The sequence below is a fragment of the Myodes glareolus genome, chromosome 13 (genome assembly GCF_982192425.1).
Source record: "Myodes glareolus chromosome 13, mMyoGla1.1, whole genome shotgun sequence".
Classification (NCBI taxonomy): domain Eukaryota; kingdom Metazoa; phylum Chordata; class Mammalia; order Rodentia; family Cricetidae; genus Myodes; species Myodes glareolus.
Genome location: NC_142038.1, coordinates 66,766,588 through 66,783,023, shown reverse-complemented (window position 1 = coordinate 66,783,023; position 16,436 = coordinate 66,766,588). Strand labels below are relative to the sequence as shown.

The window sequence follows — 16,436 nt, the reverse complement described above, 5'->3', positions numbered from 1 at the left end:
AACTGTCCTCAGACTAGCAAGATGGCTTAGTGGGTAATGACACTAATCTACCAGGCCCGATGACCTAAGTTCAATTCAGTAGGGTCCACACAGTAGAAAGAAAGCCAGAATCAACTCTGACAAGTTATCCAGTGTTCTACATGTACACTGTGGCACATAAAGATGCTCCCACACATAGGCATGCACACACACATACACTAAATAAATAAATAAATAAATAAATAAATGATAGTTTTAAGCAGAAGACAATAAGGTTCTTATTTGCATGCTGTCTTTCCTCCGAGCCCGTCCGTAGACTAAGAGGATGACCCTGAATCAAGAGTTCTTTAAAATGCTCTCATCTCAGGCTGTTTACTTCGTGTATAGGCATGCAGGAATGGACACACATATGGTGTGTGTAGGCATGCAGGAATGGACACACATATGGTGTGTGTAGGCATGCAGGAATGGACACACATATGGTGTGTGTAGGCATGCAGGAATGGGCACGCATATGGTGTGTGTAGGCATGCAGAAATGGGCACACATATGGTGTGTATAGGCATGCAGGAATGAACACACATATGGTGTGTGTAGGCATGCAGGAATGGGCACGCATATGCACGGTGTATTTGAAGGGGCCAAAGACAGTTTAGAGAATGAGTTCTCTCCTTCCACCACGTGGATTCTGAAGATGTTTTCCAGTTGCTATACCATGATCAAGAACATCTTATGAAGGAAGAGTTTACCTGGGCTTACACTTACAAAGGTAGAAGCATGGCAGGAAGTAGTCAGAGCAAGAATCTGAGCAATTATATTCTTAACACCAAACGTGATGCACACTGAGCAAAATGGAAATGGGATAAAGCTATAAACTCTCAAAACCCATGCAGTGACATTCTTCCTCCAACAAGCTACACCCCCAAAGAGTTCCAACAGCTGAGGACCAAGTTTTCAAACACTTGGTCTTATGGGGGACATTCTCATTCAACCCACCACAACATGAAACTCGAGTTGTCAAGCTTGGGGGCAGGTTCATTTACCTACTAAACTATCTCATGGACCCATGAGTCAACAGTTCTTAACTCCAGCCAGCAAACCCCAAATTACCTTGGGAGTATGTAACAACTAATAATTCTTTGACTCACCCCATATTCTAATCCAGTAGACCAGAGGCCAAGAAATCTTCATTTTTTTCCACATTATCTAAGAAATACATTTCAAAAGCCACACCTACTTTTAGATCCTCTTCCTGAATTTCTTTCTCAAACTGAGTTGCCCGGATCCTATATTTAACTTGGCCAGATGCAGAGCTAACATATCAAAGGTGAACAATATGCCTAGTATAGCTTTGTCACAGGAAGGGCACAGTCAGTGGCCCAGAGCAAGTCAGAGTGACATCTACATGATAATAACACAGCTACGGGTGCCTTTGTCCAAACCAGAATTCAGAAGCCAATGAAGAGGCCATTGTCAGTCTAGTATGTAGTGAATATGTAAGCGGCACACTTTAATTAATACAGAAGAAGCCAAGCTATTCTGTGTCTATGTGTTTGGAATACACCCTCAGACAGAGAAAATCAGCAGTGCACCTCAGTTAGGGTGCACGTATTGTTTAAGGGTGCAAACTAGCATCACCCTTGTGGTATTAACATGACTCCTCAGGAAACTAACATTTAACCTCCATGATCTCTAACACTTACTAAATAACCTGGTGGCTGGTCTTTCGTCACCATACCAATATTAGCTGTAATGAGGGCACAGAATGTTTATCTTCGGTGCTGTAGGTGACCCAGCAGACACATCGTCACAGCTACCACTCTGGGTCAACACAAAAACAAAGTTGTTTATGATTCTCCATCTCCCCAGCCCAGGCTAATAAAATCCTCCCTACCTGCATCAGTTCTAAAGCTATTGTATTATGTTTGACAAACTATTTCATGACTTAAACATTTCTGAATGGCTTTTTCTCTCTAACATCAGCTTTCAGAAGAAAAGTGGTCTGTAGATGGCTAAATAGCACTTTCTGAGAGCCCTATACTGTCATAATGTGAGGAAAAATATTCACTCTACATTCTTGCCATAGTCTCTTGGCCTGTGTATGTTATTGGTACTTTTTATATCCCAAAGAGAACTTGTCCTGGGGAAAATCACATTGAAAATTTTCCATATCGTTACTTTAAAAGTCACGAGTGTTAGACATTCTCACTGTTTCCCATGGTTGTGTGACAGAGAGTGCTCAGCTGTTTTGGAAACATGAAGATAAAGCATGAACAAAGATGAACTAGCTAGAGCACCCTCAAAATTCAAGGAGCCCGTTTCTGGCAAAACACCACTAGTGTGATGCCAGATATGCATATAGTAAAGGACTAGCTAAAATATCATTCTGCTCTTAAGAACAACTACCAAACTCGAGAGTTTAGTAAACACTAAAGTATGGGGAAGTCAGGTGTGAGCTGTAGCGCTCAGCTATCAGCCACCGTCACCTTCACATGGGCAGCTAACACTGAGAAGTTGCTGGTGTTCAGAAACCTGTGCTGGCCCTGAAGCAGGAAATGGAACCGTTGGCCTGTCTGAGCTGCCAATGAAATGAAGTTCTTAGAAGAAGAAGAGAAGAGAGACTGAATTCTAAGGTCTCCATTGGACCTCAGGCGCTAATATTTCTTGCTCTGTTCCTACTGTGCCCGGAAGTCCCCAGGAGAAAGAGAAGAGTGGCTCTTTGTCTGTCTATGCTGAGACCCATGGCCATACTTCATCTTGCAGGACTGTCACTGGGGATCTGAGCTCAGAAACTGTTACTGCAGTTCTTGTGGGATCTAGTTAGTTCCCAAGTGAATATGTTGTTATAGAATGAGCGAGGCTGAACTCTGACTCTTATTTGCTTTGTATCTTTCTATATGGCACGTGCCCCCTGCCAATGATGCCATTGGCCATGTTGTGATGTCACCAGAGATCTTCAGCAGAAACCACACCAATAGGTTCATCCAATCTTGTGCTTTTCAATTTCAAAAAAAGTAATATAAATAAATAAATAACCTCTTTACTTTTTACAGTATTTAGTCCTTGGCATTTTGTTATAGCAACAACAGCAACAAAAGAATGATACATGGTCATAAGTAAAAACCTCTAGGCTTAGGTTTTAGGAGACACTAAACTCAAGAGTTACAAATACAGAAACACAATCAAACAAATCTGGCACTTCTGTTGCTTGATTTTAAAAAAAAAATACTTGTTCTATTAATTGCGTGTGTGAAGATAGAAAGCTTTATGTATCTTTCAGAAAAAGAAAGCATGTAAAATGCATCTGTCCATTAGACATGTAGATAACAATAACAAAACAATTATTAAAAAACCAATGTGGTACAAAGATAGAAACTGGTTGCATTACTCTTTCAGGAAAATGGAATTATCTTAATTCATTACTGCATTGGTGAAAAAACAAAACTACCACATTAGCTGGCTGAACAATGGAAATTTGGATGATGCAGGTTAGTGAGACACAGTGGTTCAGACTACCTCAGGGTCTTCTTGGAACCATCACAAAGAGAAAACCATCACTGAGGCCCTGATGCTGCCTTTTCCCCGTTCCCTTGGTTCCCTTCTGTTTTGGCTGGCCCATGGGCTGTAGCCATGAGTTCACTACAGAATTCTTCTTGGTGCCTCGCATTCTGTAGTGGCATGGGCTTTCTGCAGAACCACCGCAGTTTCTATGGCAATCGAGTCTTTCACAGCCCGGCAAGAAGGCTCAGCAGATAAAAGCACTTCCAGCCACACATGATGACCGAAGCTTTAATCCTGGGACCTACATGGCAGCCCTGACATCCTCAGGCTGTCCTCTGATATCCATATGGGTGCCGTGGTACACACATATGTACACACACACACACACACACACACACACACACATATTAATTAATTAATTAATTAATTAATTAGAAATTCATTTTTAAAGGTTTTGTTCTCCATAACACCTACCACCAAATAACTTTGCTATCAGGTATTTTCAAACTGATACCTGATTTACTTGTACACCTTACATAACTTTGAACTAGGTAGATACTCTAAAAATTAAAGCTTCACTTTGATAGGTATCTTCCAGTATTGACTCTTTGTAACTACTTACTTTTTCCCACAATGTGAGCAAAACTAAAACTCCCTTCTGTATTTCTCATACGCATTTCAAACTTATAATTCATTTCTCTTCTTTCGGGCACAGCACACCAGCCTTCTTATTGCCTGTGCTCTGTCCTCTGCCTCCAAAAGTGTTAAACTAAGTTTCTCAAGAGGTCAGGCACTTTTAGAAACACTCCATTAATGTGGCCTGCCTAATCTATGAGTTACAGTGACGGGGACTCTGAATGCAATTTGCCTGTGAAACTCTCCAGTCAGTGTGGATTGACAGTCAGAGAACATTTAACTGCATTTTCTTTTTATGCTTGTTGGTGAGGTTGGCAAACTGCATCTTTTCCTTATTCATTAGAGACCCTCACTCCATTCAAGACGTATCCTCACAAAGAGGAAGAGAGGAATTGAAAGAGGGAAATGACATCAAAATCATTAGCATATTACTTTGGGATTTGTTTTCTCCTAAGTAATCTAATTTCTAAGTTCAGCTTCTTAGCAAATATGTGTGATGATTTAAAACACATTTCTCATCTGTATTATTTACTTTTACTTAATTAGTTGGCTTGAAATTGGCACCATTTTCTCATACAAACTCTACGAGCAGTAAGAAAGCTAAATTTCACGAACGTTGTATCACAGAGGCTCAAGTTTGGAAAGGAGCATACTGGTGCCGGTTAGGTCAGAGTTTCTTCAGTTTACCTGCCTGTTCCATGAAATCCTTAAAGCTGAGACTGTCTTTCAAACCCAGAGCTTCTTAAGTAGAAAACAGAACTCCCCAGAATGCCAAGAATTTTATTACTCTTTCTCCCTGTCAGAGTCTCCAGCTAAAGGTTTCTCACAGTGCCCTCTGCCAAGGTTCTGTTGCTTGAAGCTGATTGTGTAGAGGACATGATGTGTGTGTGTGTGTGTGTGTGTGTGTGTGTGTGTGTGTGTGTGTGTGTGCTTGCGCACACCCATGTGCGTGTGTGTCTGTGTGTACCTGTGTGTGTGTGTTGTTGGTCTATGTAATTTTGCTTTTACAATGTTGGCAGTCAGAAGGAACCTTCTAATTTTATTCACCATGATGATAGGCCCTAGCATTTTAATTATTTTTCATGTTGTGAGTAATTTATTATTCATTGGGTATCTTCCCCATAAATCTTGCCCTCGCTCTGTAAGATTTTTCTTTGGTGTCCAACAAAGGGTTTCATTGCAATAAGAATCAAGGTGTGTCTAAGTTCTTACCCAGAACCCAAACAATGCCAGCCTCCCAGACCAGCCCAGGAGTTTGGGGTGGAGAAACAGGGTCATTATAGAATATCTTCATCCCTCTGCCCAGAGAGCATCACAGTTATCACCCATGCCCTCCTGACAGAGCACCTCCAAGCACGCCCCGCTGCAAGACCAGGACTATAACTGACTCTCACTGGGGTTCAAGGGCAAGAGAGACTCAAGGAAATGGATTGGCTTCTCTTCAGAAACATTTGTCTTCTGATGCTACTCATGGTAAGTGAAAATCGAGGTCTGAAAGAAAGGTCTTGCTCCTTCTTCTCTGTTCACCTCCAGCTTTCTACATGGACTTTCTTATTTTTAATCTGCTTTATGCAAAGACAAAGCAAGGAGCTCAGTCTCTGCAGGTCCCCAAGACTGCTCTGTGACAGGGGAGACTGGATGGGATGAGAAACAGGGTGAAGGCTGGGCTGAATTAGACTAACCTCAGCATGACATCAAATCAGAGTTAACGCCATTTCTAAAGTTCATAAGTGGACATAAAAAATTTCCACTCTCTTTTATTTATACTTAAATTAGACAGAGTGCTATAAAAATTTCAAGGGCTTGAAATTTGAAAGGAGCTAAAGTTGATCAAGCCCAATTATTTGCCTGTGAGTTCCTTTTTGTTTTGAAACAGGATATATATATATATATATATATAGAGAGAGAGAGAGAGAGAGAGAGAGAATTTTTCTATTTATACATATTTATTTATATATTTTTGTTTTTATTTATTTATATAATTAATTATATATTATATAAATTTATTCTTATTTTATGTGCATTGGCTTTTTGTCTGCATGTAAGTCTTTGTGAGGGTGTTAGATACCCTGGAACTGGAATTATGAGCTGCCATATGGGTGCTGGGAATTAAACCCAAGTCCTCTGAAAGAGTGGTTGGTGCTCTTAACCTCTGAGCCATCTCTCCAGCCCATTTCCTGTGAGTTTCTTGCAAAGTAGAGGATTACCAATTATGTCAAAATTATGTTGCAACTTCTTATGAAATATTTTAAGTTAAACTATAAAAGCAGTCCCACAGGCTAGCAAGAAAACATTTAATAGATCTGTTTATTTAAAGTAGACTGTGCTTTGAGGATAGACTCGCTTCCATCCCTCTCTACGGGGGCTCAGGTGTGGAACACATCCCACCATGTCATAACAGAGTCAGCATCTGAACCTTGACAGAGGATGACAGTTACTTCTAATTCCATTCCTGTAAGAAAGCCAAGATTGGGATGGACGAGGTATCAAACTATGGCCAATTAGAAATTTTGTTTGAAGAATCAATTAAGACACTTTAGACTGGATCAGATTTCAGATTTAAGTCAACTGGTGATCAAGTGACAGAGCAAGTCAGCCTAAGTATATCTTAAAGTAAGATAACGATAGATAGGGCAGAAAGCTCTTTCGTCAAAGACCATCAAATGCCTGGCTGTCTATCAGTCTCTCAGAAACGTTCACATGTGTGCACTATAGAAGCTTGCAGAGCGGCACGCATGCTGTTCTCAGGCAAGTGGTGTTATCCAGGTTCAAGGGAGCATGTTTTCAGCAGTCGGGGCTTCCGGGCAGGGCCGGGAATGAAGTGAACACATCACTGACCAGGTAGCACTGTAAATCGTTCTGGAGTTTGCCTTGCAGTGGTCTGCCAAGACCACACAGGTGCCAACACTGCCCAAGGGCACCGCCCAAGCTTGAATGAGGATGGTAACAGTGGTAGAACATCCCAGCCTCCATTTAGGAAACGGGTTATGAAGACGTTTCTTTAAAAAATTATTCTAGAAAATGCCAGGTATTAGTGCAATGCCTTGTTGCAATAGCCAGTAAGGAAAAAAATAATAAAAAGATTAAAAGGGGACTGAAAGAAGATTCCAGAGGCTACTATGTGCTTCCCAGCTAGAGTCAGAGTGTCAGAACATCTCTCTTGCTGCAGTTCTGTGGGCTGATTTCCTACTTTCACTGGAGTATACTTTTTTTTTTTTTTTTGGCATGAGAAATTGCACCTGTCAAGATTTTAAAGGTAACGAATAAGCATTCAATCCAGCTCATTGCTTTCTGGACAGGCATGTTTAATGATAAAATTGTTTAATTGAAGAGTTCATTCATTTCTTTGATCTGAAATGAACATCATCATTCGGGTTCTCAGGATCTCACCTGGGCAGTGCTAACCCATTTCTCCCTGGTAATCTTAATGGTCACTGAGGCTTCATTCTTCTTCAGCTGTCACCAAGACTGAAGCTTTTGTTTGGCTTTCATGGTGACTGCGGACGATAGAAGCTCTTAAGCGTTTGCTACGGCTCCTTAAGATACCAGTTGCTAGTGTCTGCAGCAGGGGAGTAGATCTCTAGCATGTAAGACAGACAAGCGCGAAGAACTGACGAGAGTCTGCATGGGATTATATGAACACAGGTGTTCTTCCTGTTCGTCTTTAGTTTCGTCCCTTAAGCTCTGCCCCTTTTCTCACTAAGTAAATCAAAGACTGTCTAGGGCATCACTGTAGCTTACACTTAGGAGGGTGTGACAACCTCTCAGAGTTACTGGCACTTTGTGCCAGCTACTTCTCCACCACAAGAAGTCCTTATGATAAGGTTTTGATGGACAGCCAATTAAAGGTACTCAGTGGGATGTTTCACTTCAGTACCAGGGTTCATTGCTGTTTTCCTCCTAAGGATAGTCATCATGTCCTTCTGCCATAAACCGGACGGGGAGGTGAGGAACAATTGACACTGATGGAGACTCGGCTGCCTGAGGTTTGAGTCATGGTTCCCTTCAAGGAGACTGGGTAGCTTTGGCAAAGGGTTCTGTTCTTCCAGGGCCTCGTTGTGCCCCATGGAGACTGTGAACTTAGACATGATGTCACTAAGTTACTTCCACAATAGAAACTCTGAAACTCACTAATTGCTGCGACTGGTGACTTATACAGTAGAAGTTCATGCCCTGCTATGGAATTTGGTTTTCCCAGATATCCTGGAGAATCGAAAGAGATGGGCAATGTTATAGGTTGTATACATTTTATTAGTCAGGAATCACCAGAAGCTGGACAGTTATTAACCAAATAAGGTCTATACTTTATAGAGCTAATAAGATAATAAAAACAGCCAACGATCAGATAAGAATTTTTACCCCCCCCCATGATGACCAATCATGCTGCAAATGAGATGTAGACATTCCAATCAAATACCCTGGTTCTTGGAAAGTAAAATAGGCTGGTGATGACACGGATGGTGCTATCTTACCTTAAGTTGAAAACAGGCATTAAAATGCAAAGGCATCGTTAGAACTAACCCAGCCTCATTAATTTTGTCCTCACAGGGAACAACTTTGTTTTGATTCACAGAACCCAATTGATCTTTTAAAAAAATGGCAAACAAACTTTCAGAAGTACAATAATAGGTGGAAAAACTCATTGTCTGAATTTTCCTTTGTACTAGACAGCCAACCCTAGAAAGCATTAAATGATTGGCTTCATCCTGGCTATTACAGAGGCTATTAATCTCCTCGTCAAGCCATCCGGAATGAAATCTGATCTATTACTCCGGTGCAGATGGCAGCGATGATGGTGCAAATGACTAGAGACTTGTATATAGTGCATATGTTTTATAAACCATCTGGACGATTTCATGTTTTCACCTTCAAATTATTGCATTTTCATGGCAGGAATTTTACTTAAAATAATTTTTATATCCTAAAAGATACCCAGTGTTACTACTATACTGTAATCTCTAACTTGAGCACAGCTTTTTCAATAATATCTATCTAGAGATGGAGTTGCAGGATAAAAATCTTCCCCTTGCCCCTTGGGCACACTGGCCAGGCAGTCATTCTGAATGAGTGAGGCCCAGGCCACCTGGAAGACTCAGAAAGCAAGGGAATGGAACAAGCAAGGAACAAAATCCAAGGTTGACCTCTGGCCTCTGTGCACATGCACTCACACCCCCATGAATATACTGTGTGCACACATACATAAACACAGGATACACACAGAGAGAGATGCATGCTCTCACACACATAAACATAGGATACACAGAGAGAGAGATGCACACACAGCACACACACATAAACACATGATACACACAGATACACACACACACACACACACATACACACACACACACCACATAATCCAGCTCCAAAAATATTTCACGACTTTTTAGACTAAGAAGCTTTTTATTTTTGAAAGATAATCCTCTTCCTTTAAGAACATTCTGCATACTAAATATCTAGTTTTATGGATCCTTCCTTAAGCCTAGTATCCAGGGAAAAGTACTTCATAACCGTTGACTGGGATGTGGTCATGTTTCCTTCCTGTTCCCAGGTGCTATTGCATCTGGAATTCCCCCACTGACACAGACCAGTTCTGATGATAGGCTTTGAGGCGGGAGTGACCAGCATAAAGCCTTGGAACATTACTTGCATGAGAAATGTTTGCCCTTCCTTTCTACATAGAAAATTACATGGCTTACAAACAAAAAGGCCAGTACTTGATATACCTTCAATTACAAACAAAAGTAGTATAATTAGGCTTGAACTTGGCATCTGGAACATACGCCTAGGAAGAGGGTAACTGCTTTACTCAATAATTTTTATGAGCATTATTTGAGGAAGAACTGCTCATTAATCAGTTGGTTCTGGATGTGCCAATGACTCCAAAACTGACTTCAAAAGACAAGTCATAGAGAAGGGGTAAAATCCTTACTCTGTAACTATTATTTCAATAAAATACAAAACACAAAGCATAAGGGAATAGCATATTTTAATATTGCAATGAGCCCAGGTAATAATGCTGATGAAAATCACCAGATAGTCTGGGAACAAGCATTAAAAGAAAACATAAAGCCAGGAAAAGTTTCTGGTATTTGCTAAAACTAGGTAAGAATGGCATACTTTATATTGTACTATTCTTTTGGAGTTTACATTAGAACTTACAATGCATACAAAAGATATTGCCTGTCATTTATTTTTGTCAACGAAATGACTAGATTCAGTGAATGACTAGATTCAATTTCTAACATGCATCCTAGCACATAACATTAGCATATTTCCCACCCTCTCGCTGAGAGGTGGCTTTTATACAGACAATGAGTTTTGTCTCATTGTCAAAGGAGTTTGGATGCCTTAAACTGAGACAAAGAGGAGTTGGTTTCTGGGGCAATGTCTGCCATGGTGTTGCCATTCTGTCACGTCACAGCAGCAAAGCATTGTGCAGTTAATAAAGTGGTATTAACATAATCTGAAAAGTAAATGCATGTTTTCCTATATTGGGACTAAAGTAAGACTTGGAGAAACAAAAAAGTCAGAACTTATAATTCAGACTGTCTAAGGTTGAATCCGATACTACCAGACTAAAATTCTGTCAGTTGCACTAAAGTCCACGCCTTCCACACTTTGGGTCCATTTCCGGCCGCGAATATGCTGAGTTTATGGTATCTAACACACTCCAGGTGCCCCCATTACCCCCTTGCCTGACTTTCCCCCATTGCCCCCTTGACCTGACTTTTCACTGCATTCTTCCAAATTAGCACAGATATGTGGGAGACACCATCACATTGTGTGAACTCTTTGCTTCCATAAATACGATTTAGTCTAAAATAAGGACACCCAGGAAAGAGGAGCAAATGAAAAGCTGACGGCTGGCTGGGGCCCCCAGACACTACCTCAGTTAGAAAATCCACATTTCTCCGGGTTATTGTGCTCTGTCAACAGCAGGTGCCTCTAATTCCATTTTCGAGCATTCTACTGTCATCCTGACAACTGGTTCAGCCAGTTCCCTTGCTAAGTGGGAGTCTTTGAGGCAAGCCTTCCAGCCAAGCCACATCAGAAGAGAATGCCTGGCCCACATATGCTCTGAAAAGGTGATTTTCCCAGGCAAGGGATTTCTCCAGCTCTCTGGGAGCCAGCGCTGTTCTTCACAGCTTTGACCATGCAGCCATGCTATGTGATAGAACTTGACAGGCTGCTCATTTAGCTCTTCTTCCAAAGCACCCATTCACAGATGTTTCCCTGGACAGCGAGGTGACAAGGCTTAGGCTCACAGTCACACATGATGAGATCTTTCAGGGAGACCTGAACCTCAGTGATGGGATCCAGATGGAGGGTTTGGCTACTATGGCTATCATTAATGATGCTACCTGGACAGAGAGCCAGAGGGTACCGCAGAGGCATCCATCGGGCATTGCGTGAGTATTGCTAGATAACACATCTACCCAGAGACCTGGCATTGCAGACGTCCTGACTCTAAAATGCAAAGGTCAATGGGAGAGTAGGGATGTGAAGGTTATGGGCAAAGATTCCTGGGGCTGCCCTGGCTGTGGGACGTTTGCTAGTTGAGCTGACATCCGTGAAGAGGACAAGAACCACTTCGCAATCTCTTTGAAATAAATTCCATGTCTGACTAATGCGGGAAATTTCGGCTCTTTGGAAATGATTAACCAGCGTTTTTGCGTATCAGGAAAACCACAGCCACACTCTCCAAGCAGAAGGCCTCTTTCGTTCTCCCTTCCTCTTCACAGATGTGCCTAACATCCACTGTATCTGTGCTTTCCACATCTTGACTGTATTTAGATGAGAGCCTAAAGCAAGAAGAACTGGGGACTGTCTAAAGACACCTTGTAGCAGAGCAAAACCAAGACACGGGTTCTGTTGTCCTGTCTCCAAGTTTCAGGAATTAGTCTCTAACTATAGTGCTTTGTATCAGGCCAAACTACAATTTAAGGTGCATCACCCACTGTGAAATACCAATTCTTTAAATCTATACTGATCTAAGAGACTGGGTAGTCACTTGGTTGCAGTCATAATAACAGTTGTCAGTTCAAGAAAGTGTTTTGATAAAGTGCAGAATCATGTTAGATGTTCTAAGGGCAGGATTATTTTTAAAGAGAATGTTTTTTTAGATCCTTAGCTTTCCTGCATTTTTAGATATACACATGCATTCGGGGAACATATATGCACACACATCATTTCTCCAAGTCAACATGCCTGAGAATGCCTTTGAACTTGAGCTTCCAAGAAGTTCTTCTACCCAAAATTCCCCCTTGAAAATAATTTCTACCTTTCAACCATTCACATCAACCATTCACCCTTAGCAGAAAGAACTAAGATGCATTACAATACATTGTAAAACTGCCTGAGAAAACAGACTGGGAAATAATCCCAGATGTGGTGGTGGCATTGACCCGATAGCTCTTGCAGAACCCTTTGGAAATAAAGTGATTTTGAGCAGGTCAACTAAACTAGGCAGTGTACAAGACTCATCAGCTAATAAATCACTGTGAGAAGATTTCAAGGATAGATTATTTTGAAGATTTAATTCATATAAAACAGAATATGTTTAAGGAATTATCTAGGCACAAGCTTGCACTCCTAGCTACTCAGGAAACTGAGGCTGGAGGAGTATAAATAAATAGAAGGACCATCTAAGCTCTGGTCTGAACACTTGTCTCGTGGGCACAAGGCCCAGCTGTCAGTCTTCAGTGATGAGAAGAGAATCTAATGAGCTTTCCAAGAGAAAGTTCCAGGGCTGCTGTCTACACCCTAATGCAAGCTAGTTCTCTAGAACACATACAGGTAAGGGATGAAGCCAAGTAAAGCACAGTGCAAACCTTGCTAATTCTAATAGGCTTATCCAAAATGAATTTTGGAAAACTCCAGCCATCTTTAGCAACACATTTCTGATCAACTTTTGCTTTCTACATTTGCTTCTTTCACGTTCAGATCTCCATATTTGGGTGTTGTCTGCTAATTGTGCTGCTCTTTCTAATGATAAAGCTGATCCCATCAGTTGGTTCATCAGTAGAAACAAGATACTAGCGTTCAGGAAAAGACAGAATGTGAACAAATTCCAACTTGTAAAGCATTTAGTCCTCTGTGGTTTTTCTAATGAATAACAGTGAGCATCAAGTGACAGAGACATTTAGATTCCAGTTGCCCACCCTTAAAATGATATACTTTTATTTGAAGCTTTCAGCATTTATAACATGTGAGAGTTTACCCTTTGCAACCGTGTGATCGTACAAGGACAGACTTTAGCTGTTAGTCACTTTAGAAAGAACGGAGGAAGCACATCTTTCATTTCAAATACTATTAGGATTCCATGACTAAAGGCTGCAATGGACAGCTGCAAGAGATCGCAAGCAGTCAGCACAACACTGAGAGACGGCTGGGGCATAAATAGATGTCGCCAAATTCAGGAGAATTACAGTAACTTCATAAAATGATACTAGATAATTCAAAATCATCTTTAGGTGTTGAAGAAAAGCCAGCAGCGGCAGAACAGGACCGCATTCACTTGCTGTCCTAGCACTGCATAGATAATGCAATGCTAGCCTTGCAGGCTTGGAGGCAGGCAGAAACCAGGATGAGGTTGTCTTCACTGCGGAGTGAAAATTGCCTGGCAAATCTCTACTTGATTTATAAGCAGGACCCAGCTAAGACTCACTCTCACTGCTTTCAAGTTCAATTAGACGACTGGTTGATTATAGCTCTGAAGCGCCCAGCTCCGCTTGTCTTCACCAAAGGTGGGTGGGGACGCAAGGCAATGATGCTGCTGTGGCTGTCAGGCCTGAGACGGTGTCAGGAAGGGAAGAGGGAAACGTCCAAGGGAAGAGCACAGGGAGAAAGGGAGAAGACAAGAGACGAGTGTGCGGCTCAAGATGACAACAGAAGCTTTCACATGTGAGGAGTGATTACATGTGTGGTGATGTGTGTGCGTTCATGTATGTGTGTGAGGACTACGTGTGTGTGTGCAGGGATAGCACATGGGAGGGTTGGTGGGGGTTACATGTGTACATGTGTGTGTTCACATGTATGTGTTTGTGTGAGAGGTTACTGTGTGTGTGAGTGTGTGAGTGTGTGTGTGTGTGTGTGTGTGTGTGTGTGTGTGAACATGGAAGTTAGAAGACAACTCCAGGTGCTGTTTCTTTGATGCCTGCCACTTTTTAAGAGACAAAATCTTTCCCTGGCCTGGAATCCACACGTAGCTAGACTAGCTAACCAATAAGCTTCTAGGGCTCCATCTGTCTCTAGGACCCATGTACCCACCCACAGGATCACAAGCCTACGTCACCACACCTGACTTGTAACACTGATTTTGACAAGGAATTAAACACAGATTCTCATACTTGGGAGGCAAGAGACTTAGACACAAATCCATCTCCCCCAAATTTTCTAGGTAATAATCTCACATACTGAGGTCAGTGATCTAATATTACCAAGGTGGGAATTGGGTATGAGATTTAGCATGCAGTTCTCACAGTGGGGGGTGGTTCTTAGATACCCTGATTCCCCAGCCACCAAAATGAACAAATAGCTACTGTGAGCTCTAAGGCAGCCACGAGACAGATGCCTACAGTATTCAATGACACAGGCCCTTACCACAGCAGTCACTGAGTAAAAAATAGCAAATTGTATGTATACTTTCTTCTAATCGAAACAACTATGATTGTATAATTATGTGTTTGAAAAAAAACCAAAGGGAAATTGTTGCTCTCTGAATAGTAAGATTCTGCTTGATTTTTCCTTATACCTTCCAGAATGATCTGCTTTGCTAACAAAAAGCTCTAACCTTGAGTCAAGATCATGTGACAAGATAGACCATTCTCTGCAGCTAACCCATGGCATCTTCCACTAAATACTGTCTTCCGCCACAGGCCTGGACTCTCCCCAGTGTCTAATGAGCCCTGTGAGCAGGAGAATGGGAGTGAAGAGGACACTCGGTGCCGCACTGGCCGATTTCTAACCTCTGCTGCTGCCTTCTGGACTCTGCCATCCCAAGCCCCACTGTGCTCTGTTCCGCCTGCACTCGCTCCCGCCTGTCAGAATCTGCTGTGTCCATGTCAGCTGCCCCCCTTTTCCAGTTCCTGAGTTCCTCCTCTAGCTGCAGCTGATGACAGCAGCTTGCCATACCCCAAAGTCTCCACAGCCCCTCATAGATTGCCGAGTTCTGGACAAAACACCAAAGAACTCCTCATTCTGTTCATTCTGTTCTTCATTTGTGACTCTTCATCAGCTATGGATAGTGGTTGTCTTTCTCCTTCCCGTGTGTGTGTGTGTGTGTGTGTGTGTGTGTGTGTGTGTGTTTACTAGAAACTAAACCTGTGGTCCTAAAGATATTAGATGTTAAATATTCTAACACTGAGATATAGCCCCATTCTTATTTCCAAGTTTTTGAACTCAAATGTTTTCCAATTCAAGAATGTCAAAAAGGCCTCTCTCCTTCTTTTAGTTTCCAATTCTCCCGTGTCCATCTCCTGAGCACTCGGATTACAAGTGTGACCAGCACACTCAGTTTCCTATGGTGCTAGGACTAGCAATCAAATGACTGAGTTATATCCCCAAAACAATAGCATATTTATATGACATGTATGTATGCAGCATTATAACATAGTATGCCATATATACATCATGTATGTTGATTTTTCCATTCCAGATAGATGTTGGCTCTCATAATCAAGTATCTGTTTTATCTGCACATTTCACACTGGTTTTGGCTTTCTTTACGATGTCACAGACGAAAACCAGGTCATCAAAAGCACACAGAGCAGGAGCTGGCCCACTTTCTTTCCTCATGTCTCTAGCTGCTCTTCCGTTTATTTCTCGCCACCCCTCCTCCTCTTCCTATCATTATTTCTCCTCTGCACCCTTCTCCTGTCCTTATTGACTGCATATTTGGTCTTGGTTTTACAACAAAAACAACAACAACAAAATCTCCCATCTAATTAACCTGTGAACTGCCCAAGTCTCGTTTACCTGACAACTTGTTGAAATTCTAATCCACTATTGCAACTTCCCCTCCTCAGTAACATTTTGCTGACTCTTGCAAAGTGACACACACCATGTACAGAAGTTAACAAGGGCCTCCTCCCTCAACAGCCTGAGATCTTCCCAGTTCCCATTCTCCTTGACTTCCTTCCGACCCAAGGTCATTAAATATCTCTGCTTGGCCTAGCTTCTCCCCACTCTGCTTCCCTTCTGTTCCTGCATCAGCCCCTCCCCCCTCCCTCTGCTCTCAGCACTGCCTTTGTATTCCTTGCACCAAAATAAGAAGAGATACATTCAGCACAGGTTCTGATCTCTGCCTTCCTTTATCT

At 41.9% G+C, this 16,436-nt stretch overlaps 1 long non-coding RNA gene across 1 annotated transcript in view; it reads right to left on the bottom strand.

Annotated features, from left to right (window-relative positions):
• LOC146891822 (uncharacterized) overlaps positions 1-16,436 on the bottom strand; it is a 49,944-nt gene that overhangs the window by 3,480 nt on the left and 30,028 nt on the right. The window lies entirely within an intron of this gene.